The 27,790-nt window shown below is 40.0% G+C and overlaps 1 pseudogene; it reads left to right on the top strand.

Moving 5' to 3' along the window:
- The first annotated feature begins 101 nt into the window (after positions 1-101).
- Positions 102-22,868, top strand: LOC150003159 (histone-lysine N-methyltransferase SUV39H2-like; annotated as a pseudogene).
- The last annotated feature ends 4,922 nt before the right edge of the window (positions 22,869-27,790 follow it).

Raw genomic sequence — 27,790 nt, 5'->3', positions numbered from 1 at the left:
TGGCAAGTGCCAAACACTCTCATAAAAATCCTATTACTGACAATAATTGCTTCCTGAAAGTGACCTTTGGAGTCTGGTCAAGACTGAAACACTCATTAACTATGCGCTTTCTTTATGAGAGTGGATGGAGGGAAAAGGCGCAAGCTGAAAGGATCACAAGAGGTGGCCTGAAAGAAGAGATTCTTGTTTCTCTTATATTCAGCACACGCTACGACATTACCAAAAAGCACTCGGTGTCATCTACCTTTACTTGGACTGATGCGCACACTCCAAACAAGTTGGTGTGTTGTCCACAATGATGGCTCATAGCCTCTTCAAGTCCCTGTTTGGGCACCAGATGTTGCAGACGCTGACCAGCGGGGTCTACGGCATTGTGGATGAGGGGAAAACAAATGGACATGGACTCAGTTAATCCCATGGAGAAAAGAGACAGAATGGCCACCCTCTAGGTGAGAGAGCGCCTTGACCCTTGCCTATAGAGGCTTTTTATTACCGTTCTTGGGAAATTACATCTAAGAGAGTCATAAATTGTCATACTAAAATGATTTTAAATGGTTATAGCTTACAGATAGAAAAGAAGAGAATGTTGTGCATGCAGGGGGATGATAAGGATGGGCAAGCTGGCCACATCCTGTCCTTGAAACAGCTCAGAATAAACCCTAGGAAGTTACTTCAAGGTTATATGCTGAACATCTGTTGTTCTCAACCTTAGGGTAAGAGAGTTTTAGCAAAAGCAAGCTTTAAAGCAGCCTAGATACAATGCAGGCCTGATTCCCAGAGGAAAGCCGATCTGTGGGCCTGGATCCTGTGTGCCGCCTCGCACCTGTCAGTTTTCTGGACCAGGGCTGAGCTACATTCGCCACTGCCACGCGGACTGGTTCCCTATAGGGTCTGTCTTAATCTTGCCAGTGGTGTGTGGGTTCTCGACTTTGTGTAGGAAAGATTTCACAATATGAGTCCCAGTGATTTTGAGAGTATGTTTATTAAAGCTGGGGACAGTGAAACAAAGAAAGGCTTAAGGTAGAAGAAGCAACAGGAGAAAGACAGAGAAAAGGGGGACTTGGAGACAAGTTCAGGAGGTAAGCCTGAATGAGCTTCCACTGCTCAGTGCTCCTCTGGCTGCAAGTCTCAAGGGATCCCTCAGAGTTTAGGAGAAAATAGGCAGAGATACATACAAGGCATGCCCATGTTCCAGTGAAAGCACACTGGATTCTTTGTCTTGAGGCTTTTTATCTTTCTTTGGCTGGCCAGAATCCTAGGAGAGGTCTCAGTGGAGGGCCTTAACAGAATATTTATTACCTTTTCAGTTGTGACCTTCAATATGTTGATTCATCAAAATGTGTGTATAGAGGGATCAGAGTTATTTTTCCAGTTGGTTTTATTTTAAAAAAACATCATTTAAGATGGACAGGGACTGAGGCTGGTCTGCCCTGTGATGGTCTGGAATGTGTAAACCATTTGCTCCTAAGTGGCCTTGGTTAGAGAAGATAAAAGTTTGTGATTTTAGCTGTCTGTAAGTTGCTCAAATTTTTTGGCCTTGTTTAATTATTTTTGTCTCAATTTCCCTTATTTCACTTGCCAAGAAATTTCCCTAGCTTCTCACTATCCTGCTTCAGTGTCACCCTTGCTTTTCTGGATTCTGATATCATTCCTGGAGTGGGAGAAACAACTAGAGCTCCATCAAGACATTTTCATAATACATTATTTGAACTAAAGAGAAAAATCCTTATAGCCTAAGATTATATAAATTGTCATACTCTCAAAGATATGACATATTTTGGCCACTATATTTTATTTTAATTTGTATTATGAAAATAAAGCTAGACTTTCACAAATTTAAAAGTAAATTGTAGGTGCTGAAAAAAATAGTAGCATTTAATTAAAATGTTACTAAATATAAATATTTTGTCATATCTCCAATTTAAAAAAGTATTACCAAGGCTATTTTTATAAAAATAAGGATTAGTAGTACTATATGATTAACAGCTATATGCACTGTACATAATTATAGTATAAACTCATGGTTACCAAAGATCAAGAAAATTACACAGATCTCCATTGGGTTTATTATTGCTCCAAAAAGACTGTAACGTAATAAATTCAGTCTGAATTGAAGCTATGTAATGTCTAAGTTGTGTTGGCAGTGTGGTTATTATTTTCTTTAGCCATTTAAAAATAAATTTGGTGATGAAATAAAGGAGACCCTTGTCAGTATATATGCAAGTATACATATACCATGTTGATGGCATGGTAAAGTGGTTGTAGGTTTCCTAGAGAGCAAACCAACATAGAACAAGGGTTGTAAAATCATTCATTCCTTATGACATCATGTATCAGTCAGATATCACTACAGGACAAACTGACCCCAAAACTAAGTGGCACACAAAAGTATGTATTGCTACAGTCCCAGGTCTGCAGGCCAGCTGGGTAGCTGTTCTTTAAGCTGCAGGTCTTATGATTAGCTGGAGTAGCTCTGCTCTAAATGTCTCTCATTCCTCTAGAACCACCAGTGACAAAAGGACAAGAGCATGCCTCTCCACACAAACTCATTTCAACATCTCATTTGTCAAAGAAAATCACATGGCCTCAGCCAAGGCAAGGAGGCAGGCAACAGAAATGGTAAGGCTGTGAGTGTGTAACTCTCTTACACTGGAGTGAAGAATGGGGTCTAGAAATTCAGTCTACCACACATAATAATCCCATTTGAGAAAACTGTATCCCAGAAATATAACAAAGGAATAAATGTAATTTCAATTTATTCTATAGTATAAAAACTTAGAAAATATCTACTCACAAAGCATATTCTTAGAAAGATCAATATTGAACAAGGTCAGGTCCCAACCCTCAAGGTGCAGGAGACAAATTCCTACCCAACTAATGAAGACACTGTTAATACAAGAAACGTATACACCTGTAGAGAATTTTTACAAGAGTTTATTTGAGCAAAACTGATTACATATGCCAGGGGGCAAGATCTCAAATGTTCTTGAAAAATAGAGTTTTCCAGCTTCTTTTATGCATTTGAAGTTTATGAATGAGCGAACATAAATAAGATTGGAGAAAGTCAGGCAGGGATTGGATTACAGGATAATTTTTAAAATTGTGTGCTTTCTTGAGGGTTAATAACCCCTTGGAGGGACATTTCTTCTGGTATTTCAAAGATGTGTTAATCTATATGCACAATAACAATGGACAGACCTGGGTAATGACTACCCACCATGACCTGCCCAGTTAGGAATTTATGATCAGGTCGCCCTGTGAGGTTACTTTCCATAGAAAATCTTTTTTTAACTTTGTTTGGGGAGAGCCCCAAAATTCTAAACTCAGAATCGATTCTGAAAAATTGGCACATAGCCTTATTCAAATTAAGAGCTTTAATAGAAGAAATTCACATACATGGGCAAAGCAGCTGTTCCCAGTGGTGGTGGGCCAGAAGAAAATCCATACTCTCTCCCAGGACAGTATCCCTTTTTATAGGGGTTAATGGTAAAGCCACACAATGAGGATTTATATAGATCACCAGAGAGAACAATGCATTCCTAAGTTAACAGATAACATCAGTCAGTTATCACACTCTGCACGTTCACTAACCTTCTTCCTGGGGGCATGACATTTCTCTTTGGGTGCCATTCCAGTTTTCTGGGTAGTCAGGCAAGCCTGAGGCTACAGAGAGTTAAGTAGTCACAGAGACTTAAACAGTCACAGAGCATTGAACAGTCCAATATTTCCCAGACACCTTTGCTGATGTAACCATATTTCATCTAAAGTGAATTACCTTAGACTCCACCTAGATGTAATATGGGTCCTTTCATTTCATGTGTCAATCTTTCACAAATTCCCTCAGACCCTTCGCACCATAATGGATTGGAAACTGAAGGCACAACAGCAGTATACTCCACAGATGCCCGCATAATTAACAAACAAACAATAATAATGCCTAATAGACTCCTCTTCCAAGGCAATAATAAAGATTAAAACCAAGTGGACAGAGGATTAATTCCTAACTGCTGAATTGTAGAGATTTGATTAGTTATTTGGGTCAGAGCAAGGGACATATTATAACAATTATCAGGAATAGATACACAACAATCATTACGAATAAGAGTGCAAGTTTCTTTCTGGGCAGCACTAAGTATATCTAAAGCCATGCACAGTTTCTTGATCTAAGAGAGTTGTGGTGTACTTATTTATAACTGTTAAGGAATTGGCAGTATGATTAGCTAATGCAGTGATTTGCCATTATAGGCTAACAGTGGCTATAGGTGGGGAGAAAAATGATAAAGGATACATACACCGTGTCTCATGCTTGTTTCCCCTCCAATGGGCATCCATGGCAGGCAAATTAGCTGAGGGTGTGTCCAGAGTCTTCCAGATGTAACTGGACAAGTACACGGCCATCCTAGCTTACATGTGTCTGTTCAGTTGGACAGCCGGTAAGGCCAACCCTAAGTGCCCATGTCCACAGCCACCCTGCAAGCACTAATAAGGGTCCAGTTCTATTAGGTGTTTGGCATTGAAGTCACTGAGTGTCATTTAAGGCTATATTAATTAGGCAATCAACAGGGGCAAAAGCACCTATAAAGTGACTCCCATCATAAGTAGTAAGGCAGTAGGAGGGAAGATGGGCAAGAACTATGGTAATGGAGGATAGCCACCCACACAAGGGAATAGATTATAGTACTAAAAGTCTTATTCCATGAAAGAGGAAAAAAAAAAAAAAAGCAGTGTTTACATAACAGGACAGAGGGAAATCTGCAGTGACCACTGTGAGTCTCCAAGTCTCCAGCTAGCAAGCCCACACCAGGAAGTAAGGTGAGCAGGATGGATCTTCCATGGGAGTTCATCAGCAGAAGAAGAGGGCATTTCTCTGCAGACCCAGCAGTCTCTCTCATTTTGGAGTGCCGCCAACCTGAGCCCAGATGGCAAATAGGTTACCTTGCATGCTATGGCCAGAAGGACAAAGAAGTTACAGGCACTAACAATAATAAATTGTAAGTTTCAGGCAAAATACAGGCTACTTCATCATCTGTACTAAGAACCATGCCTGGGAGTGGTTTCTACCCTGGTTTGCAATACCACATCAAGTTTCTAGCCAGGAGACAGGGGACTGGGGGCACTAACACGAAGGGAGGAATGATAATATTCCAAATCATCATAAAGGGGGTGCCCTTAGTCACTGTTTTGTCTAATGGGAGCATAGCTGCTGTCCTGAGACAATAGCAAGGTTCCAATGTAAACCAAGTGCCATCTCATGGATGGTGCTTCTGCTCTCATTATCTGTCCAATATGCCATAGTAATTGTCTCACATTCAAGAGAACAAGCGGTAACTCCTGGCATGTTTCCTTAATATGGACATGGGGAGTTTCATGACCATCTGTTTGGCAATTTCCCAAATGGTATGTACCCCCTTGTGCCCAGTCTTTCTATGTAGCCAGCAGGTCACTTCTTGAGCACCATTGCTTTCCTCTATGTGTTGGACTTGGGCCAACTGATCCACTTTCTGATTCTCCAGAGGCGACATAATACTGTGGGCCAGTGCATTGTACACTGTGACCTTCAAGCCTCTTATCCCTTCCCAAATTTCATTCCACATTTCAGCTTCCTCTAGGAAAGTGGTTCTCAACCTTCCTAATGCTGTAACCCTTTAATACAGTACCTCATGTTGTGGTAACCGCCAACCATAACTAAAGCATAGTGATTAATCACAAAAACAATATGTAATTATATATGTGTTTTCCGATGGTCTTAGGCAACCCCTGTGAAAGAGTCATTCGACCCCCAAAGGGGTCACAGCCCACAGGTTGAGAACTGCTGCTCTAGGGGAAGGTGCTAAACTTCCTAGTTGTTGTTTTTCAGTTGTTACATTTACAAAGTTAGGCCTTTGTAAACAGCCCAACTGTCAGGGCTTGATTCATGCATCAGTACCATCCAAGCCACTGGCAACTCTGCCCATTGACTGCTCTGCTGGCCTCCTTCATCTAACCATATAATGTCTTTATTTGGCTGTATGGCCACTGCCGTCCAGTGGGGTGTATTGCCCTTAGTGGACCCATCAGTGTACTAGGCAGTCACAGGGATTAGTGACTGAACTTCTTTTTTTTTTTTTATCCTCACCCAAGGACATTTTTTCATTGCTTTTAGAGAGAGAGGAAGGGTGTGAGGAAGGAAGAGAGAAAGAAATATCTATCTGAGAAAGAAACACTAATCAGCTGCCTCACACCCAGACTGGGGACCATACACGCACAGACCAGGGATCAAACCCACAACCTAGGTATGTGCCCCAACCAGGAATAGAACCCCTAACCCTTCAGCCATGGACAATGCTCTAACCAATTGAGCCACAGCGGTCAGGGCATGACTGACCTTCTTTAATACGTAACTCTAATGGTTGGTGTGTCCACAAACCCATGTCAGTGTCCACTAGCATTTCACTAATATATATGACTGAACCCAAGATGGCATGCAGCTCAGCACTAAGTAGACTAGTTGATAGAGCAAATTGTTGCTGCAGGTAGACATACCACTTGTACAGGGTGGTGAACTGACCACCTCCAATTGGGGTGTAGCAAATTCCCAGATCCATCCAGCAATGGGGTGTTGTGTCCTTAGTGTCTCTGGCAAGGCTTTTGTGATACTCTCTACATGCTGTAGAGTAAGGTACACCGCCAGCAATTGCTTCTCCATAGAACTATCTGTTCAGTTCCCTTCCATAATTGGGACCAGAGACCTAGGGGCATCTTCCTCCCATCCTGCTTTTGCCATAAGCCCCACCCAACGGCCTCTGGATAGGCAGAAACATTAAATTCACAGCGGATGGTTGCATCCACTACCCCTAATTCTTGAGTTTGTTTTACTGCCACTTTTGCACTGGTAAAGTCATCAGTGTGCTCTTGTCTTCAATCCCCAACTGCTCCTTTACTAATCTATACAAGGGATGCAATAGCTGTGCTAGATAGGGAATAAAAGGCCTCCAATATCGAAGCAATTCCAAGGGAGTCTGCAGTTGCCTAACTGATTCTGACATAGGATAATTTTGAATCTTATTCAGTACAGCAGCTGGAATGACTTCTGTCTTACCAGACCAGATAACTCCCAAGAGTTAGACAGAGGACCAAGCCCTTGCACCTTGTTGCAGTTTATGGTCTACTGGAGCACCCAGCCTTCTGGGTGCTCCAGTAGACTCTCTGACACTTAATGTATAATAGCAAGATCATTACCAGTTAGCATAATGTCATCAGTATAATATGTAATACTACCCCTCTGCACCTTTCCACATATGTATATCTTTTGCTACTAGGCCATAGCAGATGGTGGGGTAATGCAGGTAGCCTTGCAGTAACACCCAAAACATCCAGTGTTCTCCATTCCAGCAGAAGGCAAACTGGTCTTGGCTTTGCAAGTCCATGGGAATACTGAAGAGGGTGTTAGCAAGATTTAATACATACTGATATGTTCCCAGAGGCTCACTAACTTCATTCAATACATAATTGAATGATATAAGCAACTGCAGCACGGAGAGCTCCACAGAGGTCCATTTTCCCTGAGCTTGGCTTTGATTGCTCATATCTGCAAACAGAAGCCTCCTATTGTTGTGGATATTTGACCTAATCAAGCTAAGATATCCATGCCCAATATATATTCAGGCAGGAGTAAAATGAACACCTGATGGGACCTCAGGGGCAAATGACCAATCTGCATACAGAGCGAACTTGCTTTACCTTTACAGAACTACTCCCATAGCCATCTATAACAGTAATATGGCCCATAAATTTATACATATTATCTTAAATCAATGTGAATTTGGCTCTAGTATCTACTAGAGCTAAGACTTGTTGTTTATTTAGTGACATCCAATGGATGATAAGCTCTACATGGGGCCTCCAGTCCCCTGTACCATCCTTACCAAGGGAGGTTGCCCATTTTCATAGTCTAGCTGCTCAAGCTCCTTTTATGAAGGTGGAGCAGACAGAGAAGCAGATGGTGCCACCTGGTTCCTGTCCATGTGAGGTCCCTTCTTAGGTGGCAGCTTCTGAAATTACTGATCAGGCTTTAGTTTCTGTCACCGTTGTACCAAAACAGCATTTGGCTGTCTGTCAATTTTCTCTGATGGTGCACCCACTTTCGTTAAATCTCTCCACACTTCCCATCCTTCTTGCCAGTTGCCCAAATATCAGTCCATCTTCTGGCTCTCTCAGTTTCTTCTCAGCCTACAACAGTCTGGGCCACTTGATTTACTAGCTGTCTACCCACAGCCTCTCCCATAACCCTGCTATTCCAGCAGGTGTTTTTGGAGTGTCTCCATATTCACACACAGGCTTCCAAGTCTCCCGTGCTTGTGCCGGCTGGCCCAAAGCATGGGCACTTGGTCAACCTAGGATTTCCCCCAGCAGAGCCCATTTTTCCCCATTTTGCCCCTAGCTAATTGTTGGGGAGAATCCCAAAAGTCTAGCTCAGGTTCGGTTCTGAAGAACTGACACATAGTCTTATTCAAAGTCTTAAGAGCTTTAATAGGAGAAACTTACATACATGAGCAAAGCAGCTGCTCTGAATGGTAGTGGACCAGAAAAAAATCCACACCCCCTCCCAGGACAGGTTCTCTTTTTATACAGGTTACTAGTAAAACCATACAATGGGTAGTCACATAGACCACCAGAAAGAACAACGCATTCCTAAGTTAACAGATAACATCAGGCAGTTTTCACACTCTATGCACTCACTAACCTCCTCCCTGGGGGCACGACATTTATCTTTGGGCGCTGTTCCAGTTTTCTGGGTGGTCAGCCAAGCCTGAGGCTCCAGAGAGTTAGGCAGCCACAGCACATTAAACAGAGTCCAATATTTCCTGACGCCTTTGCTGTTGGAGCCATACTGCATCTACAGTGAGTTTTCCTACACTCCACCCCGGATATAAAGTGAGTGACCTCACATGCATCAACAACACAAAAAAATCTAAGATAAGTTCTGAAACAGAGATCTTTACAAAATCCTGAGGTTTGTATTAAGGAAGCCTCAGTGATTAGTGTGTGGGTTGGTAAAGAAGTTAGAATTCTAGACACAACAGCATAAAATTTGCAGGGTGAGAGAGCACCTGGTGTGAAGTGCAGTGGAATCAGCTATGTGCTCTCAGAAAGTGGTGAAGCTGAGTTTAGGTGTGCATGCCAAGTAGGGACCCCAAAAGGAAAGTTTGAGAGATGGCTGAGCTTCCTATTAGTTGTAATGGATTGAGCAGGGGCATTATATCTACTCCTTCCCCTAAACCTTATGGATGAAAGGTGGGCTACATATGAAACCTAAGCTCAGGGCAGGCCTGCATGGTGGGCCTTAGAAATTCAGAGACCTAAAGTAACCACATAGGACAGTGTGAAATTAAAACTTTCTAACTAAAAGTAAGTTGTGGCAGGTATTCATGCCCTAGGCCAATATCTTCCCTGACAAAGGTCAGTCTTTACCTTAACTGAGCCTGTCTATTGTCTTTTTGTATCTAGGATGACATACTTTTGAATTTCAGGGTTCTTTTCTTTTTTATGGACCCCTCACTCTACCAGAGAAGAGACCAGAAAACTCCTTGTTATTGTAGTAATTGTTAACTGCTAACTATTCTATGCCCACAAATGTAAAAGAAGTATGGGTCTATCTATTTTACTTTTTATCCAATCCCAAAGATTTCCCCACTTTGTTTTCTCCTGCCTCTCTAATCTATCACCAATGGATTTCATGTAACCCCTTATGCCTCCTCCTGATTGTAATATATAAAATAAGGTGCAAAACTGGCATTCTCTGGAGCATTTTCTCAATCTGTTGAGATTTTGCTTCCCAGCAATTGTCATCAGTTTGGCTCAGGTAAACTCATAAAAATTCTCTACAGGTTTAAGTGTCTCTTATGTTGACAATCCCACCAAAAAAAATGGTAGCAACACATTTCTTTTTAGAATGAAACTCCACAAAAATAAGGAAGAAACGATGTTAGGCAAAATGGGTTTTAGTGCTTAATGTGACCAACTCCATTTTAAGAAGCAAGATATCCTCTCTTGAGAGTAGAGGGCCCATATTACCTGGAAAAAAAAAAAAAAAGAAGTTCTTACATAGAAAAGCAGCCCCATTAAGTTGTTTACTGTTTTGCAATATATAGCTATTAACAAGACCTTGCCACTTATGTTCCTGAAACCTCATATAGTTTGTTTTATGGATATTCACTGTCTTGCTGCTGACCAAGACTCTGCTTCTGTCTATAAGTTCCCTTAATAAACTCTATTTCTGTAGTTGTTGGCCTTTTTCTTTTGTTTCTTTGTGGTATGCAGTTAGATAAATGTGAGCAAAGCCCAGGACAGTAGGTCACCAGGACAGAAGGCCCTAGGTGCCTAGAAAAGGACAAAACTGGGAAAACAAGGACCTTGCCACCAGTGTAACCTTTCCTCCACATGTCATATTCAGGCTCTTGTGTTTAGACACCCCTTTCATAAGTTCTTTCAATATGCAACTTTTGTAATGTTCTAGAGAGGCAAGGTCCCTGCTATTTGCGTCCCAGTTGTGCTTGGTCAAGGGCATTGCCCCAGCTAGTTTGGGGGTCCTGTTGGGATTCTCTTGATGGAAGCAATGAGCCCCTTCCTTAGCCTTACTTATAACTAGCTGATTTTCATCTGCCATTAGCAGGATGTTAAGGAGAGCCTCTACTTCTGCCCAGTTTGGATAGTAAATGGCAAAAGTGGAGGGGATAAAATCTGCCATTTTCTGAGCATTCTTCCTATATGAGGGAATTCTTCCAGTTCTGTAAGTATAAAGCTGAAAATGGGTTATAGGCCCAAAAGTAGCCAGTGGACTGGCCTCTAAAGTATTGCCCCAAAGGAAATTGTCCTTCTCCAGATAGAGATGCTCCCTGGGCAAATTGGGTGCCTTGCTGGGTCTTTGAGGAGACCATTCCTTTATCAAACAGAGGTAAGGTTGTCATCCCTTTGGGTCCTATTTCAGGGGCATCTAGCAGTGAGGGTGATGATGGGGGAAATCTTTCTGATGCTAATCCTGGGAGCTGCAGGTTCAGGACATTAAAGAGACTCACTTCCTCATTTTCCTTTTCTTCTTGTGTCTTATTATCAGGGAGGAGTTTTGAAACCAATTCTCTTCTCTGCATCATTAAGTTGTCCCCTTTCTTTGCAAAATTCTTATTGTGTAAAGACATAAATGCCTGGGCATAAGGGATTTTGACCCATTTCACTGACCATTGGCAAAACAATTTCAATTGTGTGATGGGGTAGTAATTTAGGAAATCATTTAAGGGTCATTTTTCCTATTAGTCTAAAATATACACAGGCCAAGCAGTGTTACAGCAGAAAACCAATTCCTTTTTAGTCATTGGATCATAGCTGTACCAATGGACCACTCTGACAGAGTTCAGCCCAGTGAGCTCCCTTCAGTATTCAAAACAGAACAATCCCTGATGGCACAAAAGTACAAACCGCAAACCATAACCATAGCAAGACCCCAGACAAAGTGGGAACATATAAACAGAACTTGAATCCATAATTTCCTTATTCCAAAAGAGTACTCACAAGCACATCTTAGAGTCTTATCTCCTGCCAACCAATATGCAAGCAGCCCTAACTTGACTCAAATGGCATGAAGCCCAAATGGCACAAAGCCCAAGTGGCACAAAACCCTAGCAGTGGGGATAGAAGACCCCTAGTGTGCATGTTGGTTTGACTTACCCAGTCTTGGGAGTCTGTCTGCTCCCAGGAACCTGTTTCCTTTCACCAGCCAAGCATTTCAGGCAACTGATCCCTTGAGAAGGAGTGCAGGGATATTTACCAAGAAAAGCTCTCAGCACCTCCTGGAAAGTCCCCACAGTCCCTCTCCAGGGGTCAGCCTGGCACGGGCAGCTGCAACTCGAGCCTGGACCCTCTCAGGCTTATCAAAGTCCACATTGTCCCAGCAGAATCACTTAAAACCTGTTACCTTCCCAAAACACACATGAAAATGAAGATTTGGCTGCTTGCTACAATGAAAACCAAACTTGTGAGGCAGGTGCTGGTGCAAAAGTTAAGAGGTTTAATTCAGGTTCCACATGACCTGGGAGAAGGGTGGACTCCTGTCTCAGAGACTATCTCCCCTTCCTGCTAAAGCCTGCCATTCTTATGGGGATACACAGGGGAAGGCTTTTTTTCTATCTTATTATCTTGCTAGCTTTTGGCATGCTCAGGTCCTGCCCGTTCATCTTTCTAAATTTTGATGTGCTCAGTGTAAGAACCTCCCCTGCCACCATCTTGGCCAATAAGGGAGCCTCCCCAGTGCTCCAATTGACTGTCTGTGGTAACAAACGGAGACCATGATCCTGAAATGACACACCTGGAAAGCTGATAAATATTCTATTGAGATCTTTTCTTGGGGCTGCCCCTAAAATGTCCACCAGTAAAAGCCCTTAGGATATAGAACCCGGGTGCTCTCCCTTCCCCTTCCCTTCACTCTCCTTTTCCACCTGTTGCATTACCCTTACCCTCCTCTGTCCTAAACTCCAAAGGCCCTTATTTTACCTCTGTAACTTGTTTCCTGAGTCCATTTCTTCTAACACTCACTTCTTCTACCTCTGTGACTTTCTAAATAAACTTTCTCTTATAGTTTTTGTCTTGACTCTGTATTCTTTTCTAACAAGAACTCAAGTACTGAGGTTGCTGAACCAAGGTCTGGTCTGACACCACTGGTCTAATATCTGCTGCCATTATCACCACCAACATCTTCCCATGTCGTCCTTTGGATGTCAGTTCCAGTACACCTCAGTATATTTTCTCAAAAAAAAAAAAAAAAGAAAAGAAAAAACCACAGTGCACAAAATATGTCAACATATTTTGAAAGACTGAGAAGAAATAGAGTAGTGGCAACTGATTTAGCAGAATGGAGAAAGCTGAAACCTAAGAGCCTACAGAGAGAAATGGGAAAAAAAACAAGTGATTTATGTGAGAGAATCTCAGAAAAGCTTAGGAATTGGATGTACTAGATGTATGAAGGTGTGGATGAAGAGTAGAGCTGAAACTCCAGAGGGTGGACAGAGAGTCTGCATAAAAAGGAGTTAGAATTTAATCTACTACATTCTTGCAAATCCAGTAACTAAACCCAACCCCCATCATGACAGGGATCCTGGTAGTTATTCCCTGGTGAAATTGAACAAGAGAGATCTTAAATTCAAGGTCACCAGGTATAACCAAGGGCAGGATAAGGCCATACTGAACAAGGGCTTAAGGGAGCAGATGCATAGGAAAGGCTGAACTGAGTGCTACCCCATTGCCCCTTCATCACTTCACTCCCAGGAGGCTGGTCACCTGGCACATATTCCCCAGGCAGAGTTGGGATTATTTCCTACAGAAACTGAATGACTTCAGAGAAAAAATCTCATTTAGATACTGATTTTGAAATGCTTACTACTTGGCTTTTGGGTGAACATGGAACATGGTTGTGTGGTCCAAGGTAATTCAAATCAAGCCATTGATCATCAGACTAAGACCCATCTTATAATAAAGTTTTACTGGTTATATCATGGGATTTATAATCTCTCTTTTTCACTTAGTTTTTGTTTTTGAAACAGTGTTTTCCAATAAAATACAGATTTGTATAATTTATACTGTCCTATACTAGGACAATAGTGCTATCATGATATTTTGTCCCCATCTGTTGATGTTATTAAGAGCATAAATATTTTGTATTAGAATTTTAATATAATTAATAGGATTTTCATTCCCTAAGAGAAAAGAGACTAAGTTGGTATAGTTAGGTCTTCTTTGTAGGACATTTGGCTGGTTTGTGACTTCGAGAAATATTTTTAAATCTGTTTTTTAACTGGCCATAAAACCTGAAACCAGTGCTAATCCACAGCTGGATTTCTTTTCTACTTGGTTTGGGTTCCCAAAATGCAGACTCTGAGACAAGAGTTAATAGGTAAATAGTTTATTTGAGAGGTGGTGCCATGAAGCCCTTGTATGGAGGTTGGAGGAAGAGGGGATATGCAAAGCAAGGTTTGTGATAACAGGCAAGTTTCCATGGTGGAGAAATGCAGTTTAATTCTGGTGGAGACTTTGGGAGACAGCTTAGAACAGACAGCTCAGCCACTCCACCCAAGGGAAGGAAGCTGAAGATTCCCTACCATTCCCTTTGGTTGAGGGCTGATCTAAGGGGCACTTCTGGCCTGCAGAATAGGTTCCATATGTATTCCAATAGCCAGATGAAGCCCTGTGGGGAAGAGACACAGCTGCTGGCAGTGGGAAGAGTTTCCAGCAAGCATGGGAATAGTCAGTGCTCAGGGATGTAATGGGTGTCCGCAGCAGCTCCTACAACAGATTAAAGAGAACAGGACTCACTTTTTTCCTGTTTAAACAGATAGAAACAGATATAGAAACAGGTACACATTCATGCACTGTACAATTCCACAAGATTCAGAGAAGAAACAAAATATCCATACACATTAATGTTTTCCTTCTTGTTAAGATCAATAAATATTAAGCTTCATCTATAATCATTCTCCTTTTGTTTTACAAATATTTTCAGAATACTTTGTGTAACTTGCCTTTTGATTAATATTGTAAGTAGTATTTTATGGGCTCTACGTTTTTTTTCTTATTCTCACCTGAGGACATGTTTATTCATCTTAGAGGGGGGGGGGAGCAAGAGGGAGAAACACTGATCAGTTGCCTCCAGTACACACCCAAACTGGAGATCGAACCCACGACATTTTGGTATATGAGACAACACTTCAAACAAGCCACCTAGCCATGGCTTCACTTATTTTAATTAAACCTTATCTTCATTCTAATTATTTTATGTGCATGTTATTCCAACGTGGACAGTTGAAGTCCCACTTACTGATTCCTTTGTTCTTCAAGCAATGCTTCTAATGCTCTGGAAAACATCCTTGCTTGCTAGAAATGAGATATACTAGACACACCTGCTTTTTTCCATGCCTCAATATATGGAATCAACTTCCATCAAAGGTGGTCTGCTTTCTTTAGGTAAGGAACTGATTTTGAGGGCAATCTGGGCATTTGGATGCATATACAAGTTGGCGGTAGGTAAAGAGCCCTGTTGCTATTGCTGTGGCATTATCCACTTTCAAAAGGAATGGAGAGTAGAACCTAAGATTTCTCTTTTTCTTTTTTTTTTTTTTAAGTTGTTAACAGCCATACTTGGCTTTCTTTTTTCTTTTTTTTTTTTAATTTTATTTTTTGGTTATTCAATTACAGTTGTCCCATTTTTCCCCCATTGCTCCCCCCTCCCAGCCCATCCCTTCTCCCACAATTATATCCCTCCCCGTTGTCCATGTCCATGAGTCATTCATACACGTTCCTTGACCTGACCCTTCCCTTACTTACCCCCTTCTCTCCCTCCCCCCTCCCCCCTACTGACTACTATTCTAGTCTTTGCCTATTTAGTTTGTTTGTTTGTGTTGCTCTTTAGTTTCCTGTATTAGGTGATATCATATGGTACTTTGCTTTCTTTGCCTGGCTTATTTCACTAAGCATAATTCTCTCTGGTTCCATGTTGTCGCAAATGGCAAGAGTTCCTTCTTTCTTTCTGCTACATAGTACTCCATTGTGTAGATGTACCACAGTTTTTTGATCTACTCATCTACAGATGGGCACTTAGGCTGTTTCCAGCACTTAGCTATTGTAAACAGTGCTGCTATGAACATAAGGGTGCATAGGTTTTTTTGAATTAGGGTTTTAGGATTTTTCGGGTATAATCCTAGCAGTGGAATCGCTGGTTCAAAAGGCAGTTCCATTTTTAGTTTTTTGAGGTAATTCCATACTGTTTTCCATAGTGGCTGCACCAGTCTGCATGCCCACCAACAGTGCAGTAGGGTTCCTGTTTCTCCACATCCTCGCCAGCATTTGTTGTTTGTTGATTTGTTGATGATGGCCATTCTGACAGGTGTAAGGTGGTATCTCATTGTGGTTTTTACTTGCATCTCTCTGATGGCCAATGATGTTGAGCATTTTTTCATGTGCCTATGGACCTTCTGTATGTCCTCTTTGGAGAAGTGTTTGTTCAGGTCCTTTGCCAATTTTTTAATTGGGTTGTTTGTTTTCTTGATGTTGAGTTGTATAAGCTCTTTATATATCTTGGAGATCAGTCCCCTGTCTGTGATATCATTGGCAAATATGTTTTCCCATATGGTTGGTTTCCTTTTCATCTTGCTGATATTTTCTTTTGATGAGCAGAAACTTTTTGTTTGATGTAGTCCCATTTGTTTATTTTTTCCTTTATTTCTCTTGCCTTAGGAGATGTATCTGTGAAGATATTGTTACATGTGATATCTGAAATTTTCCTGCCTATGTTTTCCTCTAGGACTTTTATGGTATCACGGCTTACATTTAAGTCTTTGATCCAGCTTGAGTTTATTCTCGTGTGTGGTGTAAGTTGGTGGTCTAGTTTCATTTTTTTGCACGTCCCTGTCGAGTTCTCCCAGCACCATTTGTTAAAGAGGCTCTTCTCATTCCATTTTATGTTCCTTCCTCCTTTATCAAAGATTAGTTGACCATAGAGGCCTGGGTTTATTTCTGGGCTTTCAATTCTGTTCCACTGATCTGTATGTCTGTTCTTATGCCAGTACCAGACTGTTCTGATCACAGTGGCTTTGTAGTATTGTTTGATGTCTGGAATCATGATTCCTCCTGCTGTGTTCTTCTGTTTCAAGATTGCTTTTGCTATTCGGGGTCTTTTTTGGTTCCATATGAATTTTTGGAGGATTTGTTCTAGGTCTGTGAAATATGTTATTGGTATTTTAATAGGGATTGCATTGAATTTGTAAATTGCTTTGGGTAGTATGGCCATTTTGATGATGTTGATTCTTCCCATCCAAGAACATGGTATTTGCCTCCATTTATTTGTATCTTCCTTAATTTCTTTCTTCAATGTTGCATAATTTTCAGTGTACAGGTCTTCTATCTCTTTGGTTAAGTTTATTCCTAGGTACTTTATTTTTCTTGTTGCTATAGTAAATGGTATTTCCTTTTTTGCCTCTGTTTCTGATATTTTATTGTTGGTGTACAGAAATGCCTTAGATTTCTGTATATTTATTTTGTACCCTGCTATTTTGCCAAATTCACTTATTATATCAAGTAGTCTTTTAGTGGAGTTTATAGGGTTTTCTAGGTATACTATCACGTCGTCTGCAAATAGTGATAGTTTTACTTCTTCTTTCCCAATTTGGATGCCTTTTATTTCTCTTTCTTGTCTGATTGCTGTGGCTAGGACTTCCAACACTATGTTGAATAGAAGTGGAGAGAGTGGACAGCCTTGTCTAGTTCCTGATTTCAGGGGGAATGCTTTCAGTTTTTGTCCATTGAGTATGATGTTGGCTTCAGGCTTCTCATATATAGCCTTAACTATGTTAAGGTATGCTCCCTCTATTCCCATTTTGCTGAGTGTTTTCATCATAAATGGGTGTTGTACTTTATCAAATGCTTTTTCTGCATCTATAGATATGATCATGTGATTTTTGTCTTTCATTTTGTTTAGGTGATGTATTATATTTATTGATTTGCGAATATTAAACCATCCTTGCATCCCTGGGATGAATCCTACTTGATCATGGTGTATGATCTTTTTGATGTATTGTTGGATCCTGTTTGCCAAAATTTTATTGAGGATTTTAGCATCTGTGTTCATCAGTGATATTGGTCTGTAGTTTTCTTTCTTTGCTGTGTCTTGACCTGGTTTTGGGATTAGAACCTAAGATTTCTCATCATGAGGTAAAAAAATGTTTTCTATCAATATGAGATGATGGATGTTAACTAAACTTATTATAGTAATAGTTTCACAATATATGTAAGTCAAGTTATTATACTGTATACCTTAACCTATACAGTACAATATATCAGTCATAACTCACCAAAACTGCAAAATAAAATAAAAGTGATGGATCTAGGATATATTTAAAGTTATACCAGTTATTGAAATTTATCTTATCATATGTGAGTCCATTGGATATTAATACTTTCTTCTAATATAAGTCTCTAAAACAAACATAAAATGACAATTTAACATGTAGAAATAACTATTGAGGTAGGTTACATATTTCTCTTAGAAAGTTTGAGGAAATGAATGATGAGTGCCCTAGACAAATGAGCAAACTAAAAACAAGGCAATTATTAATTCCAGGAAAAACAAAAAATTGAGGAAGAAATGAAATATAAGCAAAGTATTCTGCTTGACTCAATACAAAAACTACATAGACATGGTTTTGTTGATGAAACACTAATTATTGATTTACCAAAAATGGTGATATAAATAATTAGGAGAAAGGAAATGGTAGTGAGAAAGGTATACATGTAAAAGGATTCATTCTTCATGTTTCATAGCAGAAAGATAATAATGTCTATAAGAGGTAAACCAAGAAATAACAGTATTATCTTAGTACAGAGCATAGAATTATAGAATGTTTAATATTTAATATAGAGTTAAATACCCAGGGCTAAAACTTATTGGTTCTGGGATTTCAGAACCAATAAAATTATTATAAAATTATAAAATTAAACTTTATAGCATTATTTGACTCTCAAAAATTAAAAACAAAAACAAGGCAGGCTGGTAAAGCAGCTCACATAAGCTACTTTATACTGCAATAACAAAGGCTCCCCTAATCTCTGAGGTTTAAAACAATGAGCATTGATTTATTACTCATGGTACATGCTTATTTAAGTTCTGCTGGGGCCTCTGCTCTATGTCATCCTTACTCTAGCATACAGACTATGCAGGCAGCCACCATCTTGAACATTGTTGATCATCATAAGACAAGAGTGAGAGCATGAACCGGCTTATAACATTTCCACTCAATTACATAGGGTTGGCCAAACAAAATCACACAGCCACCCTTAATTTAGGTACTGGGAAGTGCAATTCTTCCATGTGCCTGGGAGGAGCGAGAGTGGGCATATTTATCAACAACCCTAATGACTACACCACTGGTGGGGATTATTCAGTAGAAATAAAGATCATATACATGAGGAAGAAATTGTTGCTGAATGAATGTATTAATTCAAGAGGTGTGTAGATACAGAATTCACAGGACTTGGTGAGTGATCAGATATGTAAGAGTTGCACTAAATATAGTTAAATGACACTACTTTGGGGCGGGGCTGGGAAGTGGGTTGATGTGACAGTCACAAAGCCCTGAGGTTAAATTCTGGCCTTGGTAAGTGATTTAACCAACCTTCTCCCACTGTGAGTACTAATAAAATGGGAATAATCACTTACATAAATATAGGCATCATACATCTCAGTAAGACAATCCACATTTAAACCTTTATCTCAACATAAGCACCCTCTTTCACTGTCAAGAGTTTCTTGGTTTGTCTGAGAAGAATACAGCATCCTATATTCTGTCTGCATAGCCTGAATGTACTGTCTGAATCTAGTCATAAGGAAACATCCAGACAAACCCCAAAGAAGGAACATTCTAGTAATAAAAACAGAAAGGGATTATATTATTTTAAAATGTTAATATTATCAAAGAAAGCCCTGGCCAGGTAGCTCAGTTGATTAGAGTGTCATCCCAATATGCCAAAGGTGCAGGTTCAATTCCCTGTCAGAGCACATACAAGCAGTAACCAATGAATGCATGAATAAGTGGAACAACAAATAGATGTTTCTCTCTCTCTCTCTCAAATCAATTTTAAAAATATTTTTAAAATATTACAAGAGAAAAAGAGAGGTTATAAAAATGTCCCCAATTAAAATTAAAGAGACAAGAATAATATCTAAATGCAATACAGATCCTAGACTGGATCCTGTACTGGAGGAGAAAAAAATGCTATGAGGGTCATGACTAGATGCATTGAAAAATTGGAATGTGGATAGTAGATGATAAAAGAATTGTATCAGTGTTAAATTTACTGATGTTTGTGATTATACCACAATCAAGTAAAATAGTATCTTTACCCTAAGGAAAATATACTCTAAACTAGGGATAAAACCCATGATATATGCAACTCATTCTTAAATAATTCTGAAAAATTGCATGTATAAATATAAAAATGTATGGACAGAGTAAGAATTAAATTGGGGCAAAATATTAACAACAGATAAATCTGAGTATGTGAATGTTTGTGCTCTTTGGTAATTTTTCTTAGAAAATTGGAAATTATTTTCAAAAACATTTGCAAAATGTATAATTTCCCTATACTTTGCAGTGTAGGCATTTAATAAATATTACTTGCTTTACTTTATAACTGTATACATGTATAATAGCAAAGAGAGGGAGGGGGCAGAGGGGAAAATGGTTTAGTCAATTGCGCAGTTATAGTAGAAGAAAATAAACTATAACGATTGAAAAATTGTAATCATTATTAAATGTGGAAAATATGATATAAATAAAAGTGTTTACAACAAACATAAATGGTAGCAGAAAAACAAAATGCCAGATATTTACAGTCATATAAGAGTACATATATAACAGAAATTAACATAATATACCAGGTTTTATGTTTGTCACATATTTTTAGTTCCATTTAAAATTGTTTAAATATATGACACGTTTTAAATTTTCAAATAAACATTGTTCACCAAACAAACATTTTAAAAGCCTGAGTAAAATAGGCATAGTTTTCCATTTTAGTCAATATCATACTCTAGAGTTTTGAACTGTCCCTTTCAATTAAGGTGCATTCTGAGAGCACCCTCTCTAGGTTCCAGCCCCTCAGCCCTGCCCCCCTCTCTTGAGTTGGCTGCATAGGAGTGGATGTCATGCTATCCCAGATAGAGATGCAAGGAAGATAAAGAATATTATCTTGTAAAATTGAATGGGTAGCCAGATTCCACAAATACTTGGGAACCTTTGCAAAATCTCAAGTGCCCATTACTACTTCAGCAATTCTCCAATGACAAGAATAATTACTTACCTTGGGTAAAGGAAGGCAAAGCAGACCAATAACAACTAGTGAAATTCAAGCAGTAATAAAAAAACTCCCGGCACAAAAAAACCCTGGACCAGATGGCTTCATAGGTGAATTTTGTAAAACATTTAGGAAAGAACTAACTCCTATCCTTCTCAAATTATTCCAAAAAATCCAAGAAGAGGGAAGACTCCTAAACTCTTTCTATGAAGCCAGTATTACTCTAATTCCAAAACCAGGTCAAGATACAACAAAGAAAGAAAACTATAGGCCAATATTGCTGATGAAGATAGATGCTAAAATCCTCAACAAAATATTGGCAAACCGAATGCAACAACACATTAGAAAGATCATACACCATGATCAAGTGGGATTCGTCCCAGCTATGCAAGGAAGGTTTAATATTTGCAAATCAATAAGTGTAATACACCACATAAAAAAAGATGAAAAACAAAAACCATGTGAACATATCAATACATGCAGAAAAAGCATGTTATAAAGTACAACACCCATTTATCATGAAAACACTCAGCAAAATGGAAATAGAGGGAGCATACCTCAACAGAATAAAAGCCATATATGAGAAACCTGAAGCCAACATCATACTCAATGGGCAAAAACTGAAAGCAGTCCCCCTGAGGTCAGGAACAAGACAAGGATGTCCACTCTCCCCACTCCTATTCAACATAGTCTTAGATTTCTAGCCACAGCAATCAGACAAGAAAGAGAAACAAAAGGCATCCAAATTGGAAAAGAGGAAGTAAAACTGTCATTATTTGCAGACAACATAATAGTGTACATAGAAAACCCTACAGATGCCACTAAAAAGTTACTTGACATAATAAGTGAATTTGGCAAAATAGCAGGGTACAGCCAACTGAATTGGAGTCTGCAAGATCCTTTCCCATGTGGGAAGACGACTGGCCCCTTCATACCCCCACTCTTATTAGAGATTTCTGGACCAAAGGGTAGGTAGGACGATGACCATGTCCAGCTTGAAGCAGCTAGAGGAGCACGAGACCTTCGACCATTGTCTTTTATAAGATTATAAAGGGTCTTAAGTCTGAGAGGGGGTAATTGTTATAAAAAATTAATTAATTAAAAAGAAAAAGGCAAAGCAATGACTAAACAATAACAAAACTTTGAAACTTGCTGTTGCTAAATACATTTTAAAGAACTCTAAACAAAGGATAGCTCTGCAGAGATGGCAAGATGAACTCAACAGAAGAAAAAAAATCATAAAAGAATGATACTTGTTAAATATCATTTGTTGACTTAGAGGGCCCATCTTCAGACTTCTACTACATTAATGAATGCAAATCCTCTCCTGGAATCAGCTTAGTAAATGAAGCTGCCTTCAGTTGTTTATGCACAGATTGCTTTCTTGAGAAATGTTGTCCTGCTGAATGAGGCAGCCTTATAATAAAAACCAACAAATTAAAATCCCCTATTTATGAATGTAGCTCAAGATATGAATGTGGATCTGATTGTCACAACAGGATTGTACAAAAAGGCACACAGCACTCAGTTTGCATCTTTCTAACTAGCAATGGCTGTGGCTAGGGTGTAAAAATCACTGTGAAGATTTTAAAAATGAGTGTTGTAATGGAATATGTTGGCGAGGTCATCACAAATGAAGGCAGTTGTATGACAATTTAGGAATCATATATCTCTCTGATATGAACTATGAATCTGATGAATTCACAGTGAATGCAGCTCAATATGGAAACGTGTCTCATTTTGGGAATCACACTTGTGACTCAAATCTGCCAGTATTTAATGTTTTCTTTGATAACCTCAGTACTTGTCTTCCCTGAATAGCATTATTTTCCACAAGAACCATAAATGTTCGAGAAAAGCTCACTTGATTCCAAATGGAAGGTTGTGGAGATATATCTTCAGATTCTATTGACTACAGCTCAGCCAAGAGAGTCAGAACTGTGTGCAAATGTGGAGCTGTGACTTGCAGAGGTTACCTCAATAGAATTTTCAAGAAATAGAGCTGAGGATAATTGTAGTTTTGTGTTTTTCTAATGTTAACATTTTAAAAAATAAATATTTGGGACTCTTTTCATATTATCAAGATTGTACACTACGTTAATTTGCAATTCCTTTTTCAGACTATTGGCCAAAATGCATTACCGATGTTTCTGAACAGAGGAACACAGGGTCACATGGACTAGTTTGAACTATACCTAATTAGTGATTAGATACCAAACAATAAAGAAAAACTATTTACAAATCAGCGTATCTTAAGAAGTCTGTGTTGATAAATGCCTCCTTCAGTGTTTTAAGTGTTAACCTGATAATGTCATAACTGCTAAAATCAAACATTCAACTTTCCATTCAGCTTGAATTTAGAAAAATAGTTAATTCAGTTTGTACAAATATACAAAGTCTTATTTTTGTTATTATGTTACATTTCTGTTTATCTCTTTATTATTGTAAATACTGTAGTACCTGAATTGGAGACAAATAGGTGATGCTGAATTATACTCTACTTTCTTTTTCTTTCATTAAAACATTGGGATCTTAATGATACAGAAATGTGAGGTCTTAAATTAAGTGTAGAAGAAAAATTTTAAGATATCGTACATTCTGAGTTTGCTTTCAGTTTTTTACAGACACAAAGAGCAATGTAGAGAATTTCCAAAATGATGAATTTTAGCTAAAGAATCCCTAAGATCTCCATCCTACTTGTCACAGGTTGAATTGTGTCCTTCAAAATTCATATATTGAAGCCCTAACCCCCAGGACCTCAGAACATGACTGTATTTGGAACAGAGCCTTTAAAGAGGTAATTGAAGCAAAATGAGGTCAACTGTGTGGATCCTAATATAACTGGTATCCTTATAAGAAGAGATTACAACACAGGCAGATACAGAGGGAAGACCATGTGAAAACAGGAAAAGGCAGCTGTCTACAGGGCAGGGAGAGGGGCCTCAGAAAAAATAACCTTGCTGACACCATGATCTCAGACTTCTGGCTTCCAGAACTATAAAAAAATAAATTTTTTAAAATATCTTTTATTGATTATGCTGTTACAGTTGTCCCAATTTCTTTTCCCTCTGCTCCCCTCCACTAGGTGGCCCCCCTCCATCCAGTTGTCCCCCCCTTTTAGTCCATGTCTCAACTTCTTCCTATTTACTCCATTCCCTCCTACTATGCTTCTTAATTCCTGTACCATCTCCCTCCCTCTCCCCCTTCCCCCTCCCTGCTGACCTCGCCCCAAAATGTTCCCCATACCTATAGTTCTTTTTCCACTCTTGTTGCCTATTTAGTTTGCCTTTGTTTTAATTCCCTAGCTTCTGTTGTTGGTTCTTGTGATGCAGTTTTCATTTTAATGTTCATAGTTTTGATCCTCCTTCTTCTAAACCAGTCCCTTTAACATCTCATATAATAGTGGTTTGGTTCTAATGAACTCCTTCAGTTTCACTTTGTCCTGGAAGCACTTTCTCTGCCCTTCTAGTCTGAATGACAGTTTTGCTGGATAGAGTATTTGTGGCTGTCGGCTTTTGATTTTCATTACTTCGAATATTTCTTGCCAGTCCCTTCTTGCCTGCAGAGTTTCTTTTGAGAAATCAGCTGATAGTCTAATTGGGACCCCTTTGTACATGATTCTTTTCTTCTCTCTTGCTGCTTTTAAGATTCTCTCTTTATCTTTAACTTTTGACAATTTGATTATAATGTGTCTTGGAGTGGTTCTCCCTGGGTTCAATTTTTCTGGAACTCTCTGCGCTTCCTAGACCTGTAAGTCTATTTCCTTCCCCAAGTTTGGGAAGTTCTGTTTCATTATTTTGTCACATAATTTTTTAATTTCTAGTTCTTCTTCTTCGCCCTCTGGCAATCCTGTTGTTCGAATGTTCGATCGCTTATAGCTGTCCCAGAGGTTTCTGATCCTCTCCTCACTTTCCTTACTTTTTGTTTCCCCTTTCTGGACTTGTTGACTGTTTGTTCCTTCTGTATGTTCCAGCTTGTTGATTTGATCTCTGGATTTTATTTACTCACCACTTGTCTCGTATGTGTTTTCATTTGTTTCAGTATGAGTAGCTTTCATTCCTTCCCTGTCTTGTTCCAAATCTTTTGTTAATTCTGTAAGCCACCTTATAACTATAGCTCTGAACTGTGCCTCAGAAAGGTTTCCTATTTGTTCATCTGTCAGATTCCACATCTGCTCCCTGGTGAGCTGCATCACTGGGATTTCAATCGTTGTCTGCTTCATTTTGACAGACTTGTGTTTAGCTTTGCTTCCTGGGCAGGCTATACAGGGCAGGGTCCTGTGCACTCGTCAATACCTGGCAACCAGCGGCGATCAGTGACCTTTTTCACCACATTGTGGTGCTTTGTGTGGGGGTGGGGGTCCAAGATGGATTCCTTTCATTACTCTCCGCTGAGAGACCAGGATCCATTGCCCTGCCCTCTGGGCCTCACCATCCAAGGCAATGGGGGGGCTGCCTTCCCCAACATTGGGGTCGCGAGCTGCCAGGAGTTGACTGCAGCCAGGTTTGCTCGCCTGGTGTTTCTCGCAGTCCCACCACTAAGCCTGCTGCTACCACAGACAGAACCACCATTTTTCACCCCTCCTACCCGTCTGGACGAGCACCACAGTTTATAACTTCGTACGTTGGGCTTCCATGTAGTTTTATTTTCTGGAATTTCTGGTTATCTTTTGTTTTGAGGTAGTTGTATTCTTTTTTAGTTGTAGAGGGAGACCGAGTGTGTCAGTCTAAGCCTCCATCTTGGCCGGAAGTCCAAAAAAATAAATTTCTGTTATTAGCAACTCAGTCTGTGATACTTTGTTATGTCAGGCCCAGCAAATTAATACACTGCTCCAACAGTCTGATTCTGAATATTTTATAGTCCATCCTTTTCCCAGGACACACAATGTCAAATATCTGCCACAAGAGGGCCATGCTGCCCTAAAAATGAACACCCTGGCTCTAGGCCCCAAGGGTGACACTACACGTAGCAGAGAGGGCAGATGTGTCCCCAGATATTGAAGTCTTTCCATCAAATTGGATCAATTCAAAAGGCAGTCAGCCTGGAAAGACTCATTTCAAGTAAGGTGATCAAGAACCCCAAAATCAAAGGGCAGACACCTCTGGGTCCCTCCTTCCTTAAACTGGTCTCTCCATCAGGCCCCAGGCTCTAAAGACATGTTGTAAAGCATGGTCAACTGCCCCCTAAGTGATGAGTAAACATGAAGGGTGGCAACTGATGGAGAAACACACTCAGAAGCAAGGCTCTCTCTCACACACATAGTTGGCTCTGAAGATTTTCTGTAAAGTGAAGCCCGTGGATTCAGACACCATCAAAGACAGGAGGGCACTAAGTGCCCAACCTGCTTTTCTCTGGATCTAATATAGTAACTTAAGCAAGTATCAACAAATCTAATTTGCCTGAAGACAGATGTGCTCCCTGTAGTCTCTGATTGATGAGCCCAACAAAAGGCATGACAACTAAAGGCAATACATGATCCTGGATAGGATTCTAGACCAGAAAAAAATAAACAACTATAAAGGAATATTATTGAGATATTGGATGAAATTTAAATATGGAATATGGATTAGATAACCATATTGTGTTAAAACTCCTGATCTTGACTGTTGTATTATGTTATGTCATTTAAGAAAATGACATTTTTGGACTTCCGGCCAAGATGGAGGCTTAGACGGACACGCTAGGTCTCCCTCTACAACTATAGAGGAATACAACTACTTCAAAACAAAGGATAACTAGAAATTCCAGAAAATAAAACTACACGGAAGCCCAACACATGAAGTTATAAACCAGCGGTGCCATTTGGGCAGGTAAGAGTTAAAGAGGGCAGCGCTGTTTGCGGTCGCACCTGGGACAGCGGCGGGGCAGCGAAAAATCCCGAAGGCAATCAAGCCCCTGGCGTGCGGGACTCCAATCAAGCCCCTGGCGTGCGCGACTCCGGCGCTGGGGAAAGCAGCCGCAGCATCGCCTTGAACAGTGAGGCCCAGGGGGGCGGGAGGACGGATCCCGGTCTCCTAGCTGAATAACTGTGTGAATCCATCTTGGACCCCCGCCCCCACAGAAAGCACCACAGGGCTGCGAAATAGGTCGCGGACAGGCAGGCGCCGGCCGGTCGCTGATTTGTGACGCGTACACAGGCACTGCCCCCGACAGCCAGCCCAGGAAAACAAAACGCATCTGTCAAAATGTGGCAGACAAATATAGAGATCCCAGTGGCACAACTCACCAGACAGCAGATTGAGAACCTGACAGATGAACAGATAAGAAACCTGTCAGAGGCTCAGTTCTGGGCCATTGTTATCAGGTGGCTTACAGAATTCACAAAAGAGCAGGAAAAAGATATGAAAGAAGCGAAAAACTTTCATAACGAAAGGAACAAAACCACATACGAGACAGAAGGTGAGGAATCCAGAGTTCATTTCAACAAACTGGAATATGGAGAAGGAACAAGCAGTCAACCAATGCAGCGAGAGGAAATAGGAAGCAACAATGAGAGGATCAGAAACCTCTGGGACAGCTATAAAAGGCCCAACATAAGAATCATTGGTTTGCCAGACAATGAGGAAGATGAACTAGAACTTGAAAAATTGAGTGAAAATATAATAAAGGAGAACTTCCCAGACTTGGGGAAGGGAATAGACTTGCAGGTCCAGGAAGCAAGGAGAGTTCCCAAGAGACTGGACCCAGGGAGAACCACTCCAAGACACATTATAATCAAAATGTCAAAAATTAAAGATAAAGAGAGAATCTTAAAAGCAGCAAGAGAGAAGAAAAGAATTATGTACAAAGGGGTCCCAATTAGACTATCAGCTGACTTCTCAAGGGAAACCCTACAGGCAAGAAGGGACTGGCAAGAAATATTCAAAGTAATGAAAATCCAAAACCTACAACCACGAATACTCTATCCAGCGAAATTGTCATT

This window comes from Furipterus horrens, unplaced genomic scaffold (assembly GCF_987537825.1).
Source record: "Furipterus horrens unplaced genomic scaffold, mFurHor1.1.pri manual_scaffold_8, whole genome shotgun sequence".
Taxonomy (NCBI): Eukaryota; Metazoa; Chordata; class Mammalia; order Chiroptera; family Furipteridae; genus Furipterus; species Furipterus horrens.
This window is presented reverse-complemented; position numbering and strand designations above follow the sequence as displayed.